The sequence below is a fragment of the Garra rufa genome, chromosome 25, assembly GCF_049309525.1.
Source record: "Garra rufa chromosome 25, GarRuf1.0, whole genome shotgun sequence".
Classification (NCBI taxonomy): domain Eukaryota; kingdom Metazoa; phylum Chordata; class Actinopteri; order Cypriniformes; family Cyprinidae; genus Garra; species Garra rufa.
Genome location: NC_133385.1, coordinates 19,755,853 through 19,771,245, shown reverse-complemented (window position 1 = coordinate 19,771,245; position 15,393 = coordinate 19,755,853). Strand labels below are relative to the sequence as shown.

The 15,393-nt window shown below is 37.4% G+C and overlaps 1 protein-coding gene across 2 annotated transcripts in view; it reads left to right on the top strand.

Moving 5' to 3' along the window:
- The window catches only part of kitlga (kit ligand a), a 28,815-nt gene extending 26,357 nt beyond the window's left edge, over positions 1-2,458 (top strand). For both annotated transcript variants that reach the window (XM_073831958.1, XM_073831959.1), the window contains exon 10: positions 114-2,458. The gene's annotated coding sequence lies outside the window, so the exon portion shown is untranslated. The remainder of the gene's footprint in view (positions 1-113) is intronic.
- The last annotated feature ends 12,935 nt before the right edge of the window (positions 2,459-15,393 follow it).

Genomic DNA, 15,393 nt, shown 5'->3' with positions numbered 1-15,393 from the left:
GTAAATAATGTTCTTATAATGATTGAAGCATTAACCGGCTTTACCACATACCGTTATCAATGAATAAAGTTTCACCGAGGCCATAATTTTGTCTCTCATTAACGTCGTTTCAGCCACTCCTTCAGACGGCACAACGGACAGGAACAAACAAGCACCACCTCCGAAAGCTTCTCTTACTGAACTCTAGTTGTGAAGGACGTATACAGGCCTGAAACACAACGAACCGATGCCCTCTCTTATCAACCACTGCTGAGCCCTTTGGGCTAGTAACGGCTGCTCCTTCTGAGAACTTCTGAGAGTCGCTCTTCATGCTCTTCAAAGCTTCCTTCTCCCCTCGGAGACTGTGCAGGAGGAATTGGATGAAAAACAGAACGGCATTGGATTCAGCTGGAGACGTCAAATAGCCAAGCGCATTTTTTCGAGCGCAGGAGCCGAGGTTCAGAAGGAGGGCAGCCATGTTGTTGCTTGAGAGCAGATGGCTATCTAAAAGGAGTTAAAGCAGAACTGACTACCTCCAGCTGCACTGGTCCATCTCCTTCTTTCTCTCTTCGTCCTTGTTCTCTCTCTTTCCTTTGGTCTGGGTGTCCAGATAGACGCCTTTTCAGTTTTTTTTGAGTGCTTGAATCAGTAAAGTCGTTCTCAGATTGTATCATCTGATTTGTGAATTGTTTTTATTGTCACTATAGACTGGTGGTGTGGACTTAATTTATTTATTACTGAATATGACATGACACCTGCATGGCTGCGAATATCGATTGGGACGGCAAATACGCGATCGTCTCGACCTTAAAACATATCCCGCAATCCTTAATCGCTTGTGTATTTCGACAATAAACCGTACGTTCATACTAGCCGGCGTAGCCGCAACCTTGTAAGTACCATTAACGCTCCTCCGCAGTTACGTGAATTTGTTTTTAACGCTATATATCAAGTCTAATTCGCGATTTAATATAGTTACGGCTTTTGACAAAGTCTGTTTCAGTGTTTTCAAAGTCCTTTAGTCAAAGAAAATCTCTGGTGGCTGCTAATTTTATAGACAACTCCGCTTTTGTCAACGGTCATGAGAGTTTTATAGTTCGTAGAGTTTTCTGCCATACTAGATTTTAAAAACGAGCTCAACTAGTATTACGTCAAACAAAACGGTACACCTCTCACTACAAAAAAGCAACTTTAAATACAGAAACTGGTTTGACGCCGTAATAGAAAAGCTTCTGCTCGTATTTTTGTGCCTTTTTCATAGCATGGCTCTCCCTGTAAAGTTTCTTTTTGGATAACCAGCCATATATTTATTACGAGAAAAATAAATAATATAAAAATGATATTGCACTAGTTATATTCCTCTAGGACATTTCATAACACGATCCAGTTCCGGTCTCCTGCTGAGTACGAATCAGTTTATGCATGTTCACATCTGACGTCTTACATGGCTTGCGCTTAATCTGTACATACTGATTTATGATAGCTACGACTCGTATAGACAAGCGCTAATGATTTTGAGACGAAACTCAGAGGAGATTGGATTTGATTTGTACCCTGCTTTCTCCAACTGGTTGTAATGATCTATATCCTGTCTTGTGGGGAATAACCTGTTGTCTTCGTTTTCTTAGTTAGAGCGCAACAGTTTTTTTTTTTTTTAAAGATACAGTATGTAATGTGAAGTTGACATTTGGTGAGTACTATCTTGTCCTGGTTAAGGTGGATGTTTACAAAAACTCATATTAACATTGGCGGCAATGGAAACGTCTCCCATTGTAGTGTTCTAATGCAGTTAATCCAAGTCATTCTGAAGCTCTGGATGGGGACCGTTCAAAACAGATTTCGGGACGGCGCTGGTTACAGTGCGAGATAACGCTTCTGAGATTAATTTTCACACTCGGATTGATTCAGGAACCTCTGTGAACTGGAGGGTGATGAAGCTTCCTTTGGCGTCTTTGTTGGTGCCCCAATAAGGTTCCATGTAAAGAGTCAATACGTAATTGTGACAGAGTTTTGTGTCTGAAAACTCTGAAAAAATCAGTTAGGTCCCCCCCCAAAACCCAAACCACAGACCGCACAAGCCAGCCATTGAAATTCCCACCACTGCCCTGAAACTACTGGGAATGTTGGCAAAGTGTCAGAAGACACTGCTCCGTTTTGTGAGGCGAGTTGAGAGGGACATACAAGGGAACCGTACCAGGATTTTTCTGATTTTGGCACGTCCCAGCTGCCGCAATTGGATCCTGCATCATATTTGTAAGACTGCAGAACACAGCTAGTCAGGAAGCCAGTCAGGGTGCCAAAAGTAAACAAGGAATTGTGGCCCAGTCATTGTCTGGGTGACAGTCTACTGTATTCTTTATTTTATATGAATATATGCAAATATATGTATGAGATGTGAATAAAGTACATTTATCCACCATTGCTGAGGCTTGGGTGGGCTTTAATTCTCATTACGACTAATAAAACCATAATAATGACAGTTGATTTTGTCTGGGTTTGATTAAAAAGAAAAAATCTTTGACTTGCTTTTAAAATGTACTGATGCATTTAGAACCATAGTTTACTTGATTACTGACCCTCATCCAAACCAAAATGAGTTTCCTTTTGCAGCAGGAAGGATTGACTGAATGCTTTTGGCATGTATTATAGTGTGGCGAATCATTCTTTTCAGACAGATTTTTTTTTCATTGAATTGGTTAATCCTGAATGGAGGAGTCGAGTTCAGCTCACTGACTCTGTAATCTGGTTGCAGTGTTAAGTTACTTAACAGTGAGTGTATAATGACAAAAAAAAAATCTTACACAAAACTATTGTATGACTGTTTATTATCGTTCTCTTTTAAAGGGATAGTTCAGCCAAAAATGAAAAAATCGTGTCAAATTTATTTTTGAATGAACTATCCCTTTAAGAGCTGCTTTACAGCAGAATTGATTTTTGTTTGCATTATTGAAAAACTATTTTCCTGCTTAAAATCATAAAGCTGCTTTTGCGCAATCTGTATTGTATAAAGCGCTATATAAATAAAGGTGAGTCGACCTTGAAAGACATATAGATACTGATTCATATGGAGCACTTTTATGATGCTTGGATTGCTCCACAATAACAAATCATTCACTTGTATTATACTGAAGACAGTGACCAGGATATTCTTTAAAAAATCCGTCTCACGGAAGATGAAATAAGAGCATGTGGGTTTGCAACAACATGAGGGTGAGAAAATAATAGTGTTAATTTTTGAGTGATTTGTTCCTTTTATGAGTGTGTGAAGTTTTTTTGCTGTTATGGGTTCAAACAGCTTTTCTTTCCATTTACTAGGAAATAACACACCGTAATCACACATACTGAGTAGGGTCAAATTTCATTTTAATGATACCATTCGTTTTTCCTGTTAAATGAAACAATGCATTTGGAATGTAATTAGCGTGAGGGTTTATACAAAACCTATTCCAAGGAATGTCTTTTACCTTGTCAAAAACAGCTCTGTTCACAGTGAGCCATTTCTGTGCATGGCTCTTTAAATGCTTATGAGCTCTTCTCATCCCGTGGAAGAGGAAGGGGGATGTGCAATCAATCATAAAAAATATAAAGCATGATATTTACTTCTTCTGGAGGCTAGAGGATCACAAATGGTGGGTACTGATCCATCCTTGAGCTTTTTAGAAAAAGCTGCCTTAAACTGTCCCCAAGTCATTCAGAAAGCAGTCTGGAGTAAAATGTTCACCCAAAAATGAAAAGTTTGTCATCATGTTGATTTGGACCCCATTGATTTTCTGTATGGGCAAAACATGTGAATACACTGGTTAAGAATGGGTGAGGAAATTATAATAGAATACACATTTTTAGGCCTATTATCCCTTTAAGGGGAGACACTGCAGGTAAAAACAGTTTTTTAATGCACCTGTCAAGTTTGAGATTTTGGGCTTTTTGGTGTTTCATAATGTGTTTTTTCAGACTAGTGGAAAGAAAACACCCAAAAGACACTGTTAGGTGTTTTCTTTTATAGACTTTATCTATTTGTGTCAATAGATTTCAATTACAATGCGTATCTTTAAAGGCCGTTTTCTCAAAATGAGTTTTTTTCTCCTACAATGAGCCATAAATCTCCACTTCAGCAGCACACACACCAAACTTTACATTTTTATTCCTGTCTATATTCTGAACATTTTTACAGAGGGACCTGTTCATATATTATTTGTTTGATTTTATACATTTTATTCCCCCAAAATGGTAAAAAATACATTGTTTTCTGTCTGTTTTAAGTTTTTTCTGAATTATTATGGAGTGACAATATGAGATACCAAAACCCCCTCTGTAAAAACATTTGACTCTTAATATGTCAAAAAAATTAAACAAGAATTTTGAAACTGACTATTTTTGCACTAATGTATGCAAATTAGATTCAAATATTGCCTCGTTTGCATATTTAACCCTAAGATTTTAGAAAACTTGTAATACAAAAAATGTTTGCAATTATCAATGTAATTAATTAACTGGGTAAGGCGATAACTATTAGTTTTTTTTTTTTTTTTTTTTTTTACCCTATTCACCTGCAGAGTCTCGCCTTAAAGGAGAAGTTTAGTTTCAAAACAAAAATGTACAGATAATTTACTCACCCCTTTGTCATCCAAGATGTTCATGCCCTTCTTTCTTCAGTCGTAAAGAAATTATGGTTTTTGAAAAAAAACATTTCAGGATTTCTCTCCATATAATGGACTTCTATGGTGCCCCCGAGTTTGAACTTTCAAATGCAAACGTTTAAATGCAGCTTCAAATGGTTCCAAATGATCCTAGCCAAGAAAGAAAGATCTTATCTAGCTAAACGATCGTTTTTTTTCTAAAATAAATTGAAAATTTATATATTTTTTAACCTCAAATGCCCATCTTGTCTGGCTCTGTGTGAACTCTTTGTTTTCAGGTTCAAGACAGTTATGTCGAAAAACTCCCATCTCATTTTCTCTTCCAACTTCAAAATTGCCCTTGGACACGCAGACTTGGACAAAAGGAGCATTTGAGGTTTAAAAGTATATAAATTGTAATTTAAGTCCCTTATAAGGACCTTATTTCGTGGCTGGGATAATTTAAAGCCCTTTGAAGCTGCATTTAAACTGCATTTTGGAAGTTCAAACTCGGTCGCACCATAGAAGTGCACTATATGGAGGGAAATCCTGAAATGTTTTCCTCAAAAAACATAATTTCTTTACGACTGAAGAGAAAAAGACACGAACATCTTGGATGACAATGGGGGTGAGTAAATTATCTGTAAATTTTTGTTCTAGAACTGAACTTATCCTTTTAGAACTTGTGTAGCATTTCAACCCTCTAATTGGTTAGTGGCTGTTTATGGGCCCAAATACAAGCCTGTGGAGTGAAAATGCACTACACGTAAGGTGACTGATCAAATACGAATAAAGAGTTGTTGTAAAAGTTAGGCCCAACTCTGAGCTAACAAGGTGTATTTGGTGGTATCTAATGTAAACCTGCTGTGCACAAATCCTCCAGGCTCTTTAAACACCCATGTAGGGTAATAATTCCTTGTTCTCTCAGCATTATTGCTCACTAAAAAACAATTACGGACGAAACGACCGTTGTTAAGCATAATGGCGGTTCAAGGGTTGGTGAGAAGTAGCGCCAAAACTGGTAATTTGATCTAGTTTGTTTGTGCAAGTTAAGGATATACGGACAGCCAGTTCTCCCTGCCGCGCTTGTGTGGGCAGCAGCTTCCCGCTGCGCAAATATGCAGGCGCTTCAGCGCGCTACAATAAACTCTGCCGTCTCTTGAATCTTGAACCCAGATTGCAGAATGCATAATAAAGATAAAAATGGAAGCGCTTTTGCATAACAGTCTACGGCTCGGTCGCCTCTGCCCTTCTCGGCGGCCCCCTCACATCGCATTAGCGCCGTTTGTGTGGGTTGGTACGCTGGTTGAGAGCCCAGGCAGATGACACTATAAGCCTGTCCCCCTGAATGCCAGCCTCTCCTGTGACAGTACGTACATTAACAAAAAAAGGGCTTTTGAATGTGTGACAAAGGTCTTTATGAATTTAAATTGTGTGTGTTTTTTCTCGGCGGTGGGAATCGGCACAGGACCTTAGTCACAGGTCATGTGGTTTAGGGTTACTAAAAGCCTCTACCAATAGAGTTGTGTTGCGCGCTTTTTGCCCTTTTACAAAGCCCTTTCTGCAGCCGCGAGAGAAAGCGCTCGCCCCCAGGTGGGGAGCGGAGACGGACGAGTCGGGTCCCTGGAGGCCGTAACCGGAGGCTTATCAGAGCCCGACGCTGTTCTGTAATACTCCTGTGAAAGGCCTTCTCCGCCGCCTCCCAATAGCTGCGTCTCTGGGCAGGAGGCTGTAATGGAGATCTCCGTGGCCCCTCGGTAAGCAACGAAGGAGCGAGAAAGGGGGGTCTGTCTCAGGACGAGGCGTCCAGCTCCAAAGCCGAGCTGGGACGCAGGGAGAGATGACACTGCCGCGTAGGCGTGACAGAAGAGAGGAGAGGTCTAATGAGTCAGAGGGGAAAGGCTCGGGTACTCCTTAGGGGTCCCCAGCTGCGAAGCGTCACCTCACGGGGCGCAGGTGGACACGCCCGCCATTCGAACGCCACCGCGTTTCTCACGGGCTCCCCGAGGAGCGCTTGTGTCGTGGCTCAAAAGGATTGGATAAAGACAGGGAAGGTTTACACCAGTTCAATGACATTCAGATTAAAACCCAGGCCGATTCAGCCGGGATGAGTAACCTGAGATTTGCTGATATGACTAAGGCAAATACACAGTCAGATAAAGATAAATGCCGCGCTACCTTGCAACTATGAGTCATGTCACGATCATCGGTTGCTCGCTTCTTGGCTGCTATGCTGACTGAAATCCTAAAGGTTGTTTTGTTTTGTCAGTCTTTGTCAGTCATTTTGCCAGCTGATACAACTGGCATCGTACCATGCTGGCCTCAAAGGCTTTCCGAGAAGAATTTCAAAAGAAACTAGAGCACCTAAAGGCCAGCATGACGCATCTATCACACGGAAGCTCTGAATAACTGAACTTTTGTCAAACCGTATAGTAGTTATTTGTCCTTCTACGCAGGAAATATAATTTTAATTTATATTAAATTATCAGTAATATGTGAAACCTAAAAAAAAAAGTCCAATCCAGTGTCACAATGTAAAATGCATTCAGAGTTTTTCATTTCAAAATTCATTATATAACCCCACGCATCGTTTTAATTCCCAGAGGGATAAAGGGTGTGTAAAAGGAGGTGTTTTCTTTTATCAAAATAAGCACTGTTGGGTGTTCTTATTGTTTGCGGCTGTTTGAAATGCTGATTCTTTTCACACTATTCCACTGAATCATTTCAAAAGGGTAACTTGATAACCTTGAGGGTTTGGCTGCACGTCTAAAACATATTCCTATATACAAAGACATCTTTCCCTAGAGATTTTCTGAAAATGACATGAAAGGCATCCATTTCATACATACATGATGTCATGTGGGATATAGTAAGTGCAATATTGTAATTGAAAAGTAGGAACTAAATGATTGTTTTATCTTGATGTTTCAACTTAAGAGAAATTTCACAACGTGTCATCAATCAGCAACATTGGCTGCACTGAACATAAACAATGCCACCAAACAAAACTATGCTAATTATTGCTGCTGAAAATGATCAATTATTGTCATGTTTTGGCCTGTACTAATTGGTTGGACTGGGAAAAATATTTGGAGTGCTTTAACAAGTTATAACAAATTAGGGAGAAGAGTACAAAAACTGTCTGAGGAACAAAAGGTGTTTGTGGTTTACCAAACTGAACCAGGATTTTCAGTGCAAGAATCTTGACAACATTCGTGTTCGTTCGTATCATTTCCAATCAGGTAGGTGAAATATTGGACTAATATCTTAATTAATACTGCTTGTTCGTATCTGTACCACTTATTAACTTTAGTTTGTCAAAATATTGTGCCCTTCCTGCTTACAAGTCCTTCTCTATATGATTTAGAAGCTTCCACATGTTTTTTCAGGGTTTAGACAGCATAAATTAGCATGTTCAGTGGTACATTAAAGGAACACACCACTTTTTTTGGAAAAGGCTCATTTTCCGCCGGTATTAGTACACGAAATAACTACAGAAGAGTCAAGTTTTAAATAGGACAAATATCGAAGCTCGTTGGTCATTTTTGAACGCGATGCTATTGGTCTAATAGGATTCAATGATGCTAAGCTATGCTAAAAGTGATATCGCCAGAACAGGAAAACAGCTGAATGGATTTCAAAACAGTAAAACTCAACTCATTAACTCGGGGGGGGGGGGGGGGGGGAGTTGGAGAATGAGCCAATTTCCAAAAAAGTGGAGTGTTCCTTTAACCGTGCAATTCATGCTGTTGTTTACATTCCAGTATAGACCTTTTTCCTGAGTAAACGATGAGCGCCGCCATTACGAATTCTAACGTCAGATTGAATGCTTTTCTGTTCCGGTTTCCATAGGAACCCATTCAAATAGCATCCATCTGTTTTTAATGTAGCTAACGTCCGCTGCTTCGTGTCATCTACACACTCATTAAAGTGAGGCACTGACAATTGACGGTCATTGCGACATTGCCATTGGCGCTATGGAGCCATGTGCTTTTTAAAAACGTTTTAATAGGTTTAACATTAGTTTATTAGCTCGGAATATACCCTAATTTGACTAGAAACAATGCAGACCGGAAATGCAAAGCATTCTTTCAAAAACGTCTATATTCAAAATGCATACTCATGTGACTCTTAAACCAAAACAAAAACATATATTTAAATATCATCTGAAACAATTATATCATTTCTTTTAAAATTCAGAATTAATTTGACTTCATATGATCTTGCTGCGCATGCTTAGTTGAGTGAGTGAAAGCTAGTGAAGAAAGCCCTTATATGGACATGGTTTGAGCGCGTTTTATGCAAATGACTAGCGGTTATTAGTCAATTTGCTTTTACAAACATCCGGATTCAACGACTTTACAACAAAGGTAAGAGCGTGTTTACTCACCTGTTGAATACTGCGTGGGAACTTTTTCTTACACGCAAAGCAGATGTTATCATAAAGCTTATTTTTGCTCTAAAAATAAGAATTGTAGAGTTTGAAACATAACATCTCACATGTGCTGCATTCCTAATCTCTCGCGTTCGGCTTCATTAATCATTTCATCAGTACCCACAGTATTTTCTCTGAAGAATTATATATAATTATTAACAGGTCTTATATGTATCCGGTTAACTTCAACATAACTGCTGTTAATTCTCAAGGGTGAACGTTACTTCATACCAGAGCATTACAGCACTTACAGTCAGTTGCTGAAACAAAAAGATTTGAAAGTTCACCTGAACTTTTCCATCATAAACTCTTGGTCAGCCGCCAAAATACAGTTCTTAAAATGCTATAGAGTGTGTCCACAGTCAATGTGACACATAGGGAGGATGATAAATTAAGCATATGGCTAGAGGTTAAGCGTTTAATTAAAAATGGAGAAACCCAGTGAACACGACTCTCTTAAAGTTTATCCAAACACAGAACCTCTGCCAGACTGTCGAAATGAAAAAATCACTAGCATTAAAAGTGAAACATTTATCTCATGTATGAGGAAGCAGCGGACAAAAAATGATAAGAATCTCAAAAATGGACATTAATGTCATGGTTTCACCAAGATGTTTTCTTTATCAACCTTATCTGAATTCAGTAGGTATATATAAACACCAACTATGCACCCAGGTCAAGGCTTATGGTGTGTTATAGAATTAACACATATGTTACTGCACTTTGTGTGAATTCCTTTCACGTGGTATCGCAGTTGGTTTTAACAACACACATCTGATACTTTCTTTCCTAAATTTAATGGCCCAGACAGCCTTGCTCAAATTTTCATGGTATGAGGTCTTCGTAAAAAGCTCAAACCACATATTTAAAGAATGAGGCATCATTGAATGCAGTGCTAAAGTGGCTAATTCCTGTTATCTAGTGCTTTTCATCTTTTGAAACAAATCACCACTGCAAATTGCTTCTTAAGCAAGAACAAAGCAGCTGACATGTGCTTCAAATCTCGGTTAAATCGTTTTTGACAAAGTGGACATTTAATGCCAGTACAAATTTTTGATACAGGTACTCTACATAAACCCTGAGAAACATTATTTATAATTAAATTTAATAACAGAGCGGTTCACCGACCCAATCTAGTGCCCAGTCTTTCATGATAAAAAGGGGAAAATTGCTCTGAGCAAAGCTGAAACGCTTGCAAAAAGACATGCCGACAAAGTTCTCCCAGGCTGTTGCACCTATTTGTGCGAAACTTGATTGTCAATATTGTATTGCCAAGTAACATTACACTCTTGATTGGCATTTAGTGTGTTTGTTAAATCCTTAGTTTTCTACCGCACCCTAACATGCACTTGCAAGTATCAGATCTCCCTATCTTTTCCTACTGTATCTTCTTCATGCACGTCTGACTAATAGTTTAAACTATTTGCCATGAGCAGAATACAACAGGATGGTAGGAATGTATTAAATTATCCTGTTTATATGAGTACTTCCAAGCTCTGACACGTAAAATGAAAAAAAAAAAAACTTTCTGCAAAATGTGTAAATATCCTAGATTGTCCAAATAGTAGAATGCTGTGCAGCTTTCATGGTTGTCAATGCAAATTTTAAACTTTTATGTACTTGTTTTTTTTTTTCAGAGCTACAGGGAAAGGCTACAGTCTCCTGCGATTATCATATCAGGATGTAAGTAGATCAAGCAGTTTTATGCATTTTTAAAACTAGAACATAATGTACACTACTGTTCGAAAGTTTGGGATCAGAAAGATTTTGAATGTTTTTTAAAAGAAGCCATTTACGCTCATCAAAGTTGCATTTATTTAATCAAAAATACAAAACTGTAATTTTCTGAAATATTATTACAATTTAAAATACTGCTTTACTATTTTAATATGCTTTAAAACATAATTCATTCCTGTGATGCAAAGCTGAATTTTCAGCATCATTACTTCAGTCTTCAGTGTCACTTGATTTTGAGAAATTATTCTAATATGCTGATTTATAATCAATTTTGGAAACTCGGCTACCTAATTGTTTTTTTGGCACCTGTGATAGTTTTTTCAGGATTCTTTGATGAATAAGGGCCTGTCCACACGGAGACGCGTTTCGCTGTATACGTATAAATTTTTTATCGTACTGGCGTTTCATCCACACGGATCCGGCGTTTTAGGAGACTGAATCCGCTATTTTTTGAAACCGGGTCCCAAAGTGGATAAATCTGAAAAAAACACCCTCGCGGTTTCTTGTGTACAGCCAATACGTATATTTTGTGAAACGATGATGTCATCACATCACGTGTCAGCTGCGTCACACGTAACAGCAACAACAATATTGGCGGACTACATGATTGTGTTCGTGTTGCTACTAAGCCTACTAGCTTTATTACAGCAAAATCTATTGCTTCTATGCAACTGTTATGAGCAACAAGCGATAATGTTTGCATCTTCGTCTTCTTCCTCTTAGTTCGTATACAGCACGCAAGGTTATGCGCATGCTCAAATTCTTCTTCTCCGTGTATAGCGTATCTCTATGGCAGAATTACAGCACCCCACACTGGTCTGGCATATATACTACACCGTTTTCAGTGGTTTCGTGTTTACGGATTTTTTTTTAGAATGAGGAAAAAAAATGATCGGATAGGGAACGCACCGGCTTCGTGTGGACGGAGCCTAAAATGTAAAAAGAAGAGCATTTGTTTAAAAAAATAAATATTTTGTAATAATATACATTACTGTTCAAATGTTTGGGGTTTGTAATATTTTCTTTTTGGCAAGGATGTGTTAAATTAATAAAAAAAAAAAAAAGTGATTGTAAAGACCTATATTGTTAGAAAATATTTCTGTTTTGAATAAATGCTGCTTTTTTTTTTTCTTTTTTTTTTAACTTTTTATTCATCAAAGAATCCTGAAAAAGTATTACAGGTTCCAAAATATTAAGCAGCAAAAACTGTCTCCAACATTGTTAATAAATCAGAATTATTTCTGAAGGATCATGTGACACTGAAGACTGGAGTAAGTGATTATAAAATTCAGCTTCACATGAATAAATTATATTTTACAGTATACTAAAATAGAAATCTATTTTATCTATCTAGTTATTTTAAATAATAAAAATGTAAACTTTGTGCATGTAAATATAGCTATTATGCTACCTGGGGCCAGCTGCATACTTACAAGTTAGTCATCTATTTTTTTTTTCCTTTAAAACCGGTCATAATTTTTCAAAATTCAGTTACATAAAAGCATAGATTAGTCTTAAGTTTTATCCAAAGTAAGACTGATTACCCCTCGGCTAACAGCTAGTTCGTCAAACTATGTCTTTTCCTACTGTATCTTTTTCATGCATGTCAGACTAATAGTTTAAACTATTTGCCATAAGCAGAATACATCAGGTTGGTAGGAATTAGTGATGCGCGGGGTCGTCTCATAACCCGCGGACCCCGCGGGTAACCCGCGGGTCGGGTTGGGGCGGGTAAAGAAATTGTCACTTTATTTGCGGGGCGGGTTGGGGCGGGTCATTAAAAGCAAAATAAAATAAAATAAATCTATGTATGTTGCGTGCAATTCCCTATAGCCTATATTTAATATTTGGGAATATCTATTTTCATATTTTATTAATTTCTTTAATAAGGTTATCAACACGTCAGGACACGCAAGAGCTAAGCAGCTCCCGCCGCCAGCCATGAGCGCTTCAAGCGAGCGCACGTTCAGCTCTGCTGGCCTGGTGCTGGAGTCGAGGCGAAATAGATTAAACCCCGGTATAGTGGATGTCATTCTTTTTTTGCACAGCGAACGTAAAAACGCTAAATGAACATTTCCGTCTGTTAAATAAAACAAAAGTTTAGTGGTTATTTAGCGTAGGCTGTAAACTTATACACATTTGAAAAAAAAAAAATTTAGCCTAGACGAATACAAACGCTGCTTTGTAAATGTTGAAAATGTTTATCATTATCTACAGTGGTGTAGTGGAGGGTATACAGCGTATACCCACTTTATCAGGCGGCTATGCATAAATAAACGAATGCGTTCAAATAGAAAGTTCAAAACAAAATTCATAAATGAAGCGTAGGCTATACCCACTTTTCTTCCGGCACCACTAACGTTACACCACTGATTATCGTGTTGTTAATATGACATGATTTATGGTTCATATTCATAATCGTATGTTGTCGCCAGTTTACAGGGCGATGTTTCCAAGCACTTTCGGCCTGAAATAAAGGCTGTTTTCATTTGGATTACAGATTACAATGCCTAGTATGTCTATTTAATGGTCGCGGGTGCGGGGCGGGGCGGGCCAAATAATTTCATGAAAGCGGGACCCGCGGGTTGAAAAAAACCCCGACCCGCGCATCACTAGTAGGAATGTATTACATTATCTTTTTAATTTGAGTACTTCCAAGCATTGACATGTAAAAAAAAAAAAAAAAACCTTTCTGCAAAATGTGTGAATATCCAAGCATATATCCAATTACTAGACATTTTTTTGATGTGTTAATTTTTGTGAAACCTTGCCAGGTAAGTGGTAACCGTTTTAGGCTATAAAAGCAATTGTTTAGTTAAAAGGCACCAGAATTAAGGAAATAGCATCTACTCCAGTAAAAGTTCTCTGGAGGAGTACCACCCACATTTTTTTTTGCTTCAAACACCCATGGGCTATTAGCTCAGAAAATATGTTAATTATTATGAAATATTATTGCAATTTAAAATACTGGTTTACTATCTTAATATACTTTAAAACAAACATTTATTCCTGTGATGCAAAGCTGAATTTTCAGCATTATTACTCCAGTCTTCAGTGTCACATGGTCCTTGGGAAATCATTCTAATATGCTGATTTATAATCAGTTTTGTTATTGTCGGTTTTGTACTGTTCAAATGTTTGAACAGTACAAAAAAATCAGCAAGGATGTGTTAAATTATTAAAAAGCGATGGTAAGACTTATATTGTTAGAAAATATTTATATTTTAAACAAATGCTATTCTTTTTAACTTTTCTTTCATCAAAGAAAAGTATCACAGGTTCCAAAAAATACTAATCAGCAAAACTGTTTCCAACATTGATTATAAATCAGCATATTTTTAATAAATCAGAATGATTTCTGAAGGATCATGTGACACTTAAGAATGGAGTAATAGATGATGAAAATTCAACTTGGCATTACATGAATAAGTTATATTTTACAGTATATTAAAATAGAAAACCGTTATTTTAAATAATAAAAATGTAAATTCAGTTATATAAAAGTATAGATTAGTTTTATCCAAAATAAGACTGATCACTGCTTGGCTAACAGCTAGTTGGTCAAACTTGTACTTAAGACACTGTCTTAGTTCATGCAACTCACCTAGCTTCCATAAGAGATCAGTTGTGCTAAACCAGTAGCCACATTTAAATCTAGACTCAAAACACATCTTTTTAGCTGTGTATTAACTGAATGAGCATTGTGCTACATCCAGATGTGTTTTTCTTCTTCTTTTTTTTAGCATTATTGAACATTGAGAAACATTAACAGACAGTCAAACAGTTAAAACAGCTTCATGGATACAATTATTGGTCTCCTTTTTTGATCATCCACCTTTTTCCTGAACCCGGAAATCTCCCCCGACAGCAACGATTATTTTAATTTCTGGTCTCTGGTGTTTCTAGTCAAATTAACATATTTTCTAAGCTAATAGCACATGGGTGTTTGAAGCAAAAAAAATAAAAAATGTGGGTGGTAACTTTTACTTGATTAGATGCCATTTCCTTAATTCTGGTGCCTTTTAACTAAACAATTACTTTTATAGCCTAAAACGGTTACCACATACCTGGCAAGGTTTCACAAAAATTAACACATCAAAAAAACGTCTAGTAATTGGATATATGTGTCTATTAATTAGTTTTGAACAAAAAAAATCTAAATCAGCAGGTGAACTAATTATGAACATTCACTTAAAGGGATAGTTCACCCAAAAATGAAAATTGCCATTAATTACTCACCCTCTTGCCGTTCTAAAATTGTAAGACCTTTGTTCATCTTTGGAACACAACTTAAGATATTTTTGATGAAATCCAGAAGCTTTCTGACCCTGCATAAACAGCAACGCAACTACCACGTTCAAGGCCCAGAAAGGTAGTAAGCACATTAAACATAAAAAGTAAGGAGGTTAAAATAGTCCATCATTTTACGAAGCAACAAGAATCATTTCAGTGCGCAAAGAAAAAAATAACGACTTTATTCAACAATTTCTTCTCTTCCGTGTCAGTCTCCGCTACACATTCAGAAGAGTACCACGGCGCATGAGAATTGAATGAAGTTGAAATTTTGTCCATCAAATGATAAAAGCACACATATTTTTTTTGTTTTACACACAGTATTTTAATGCA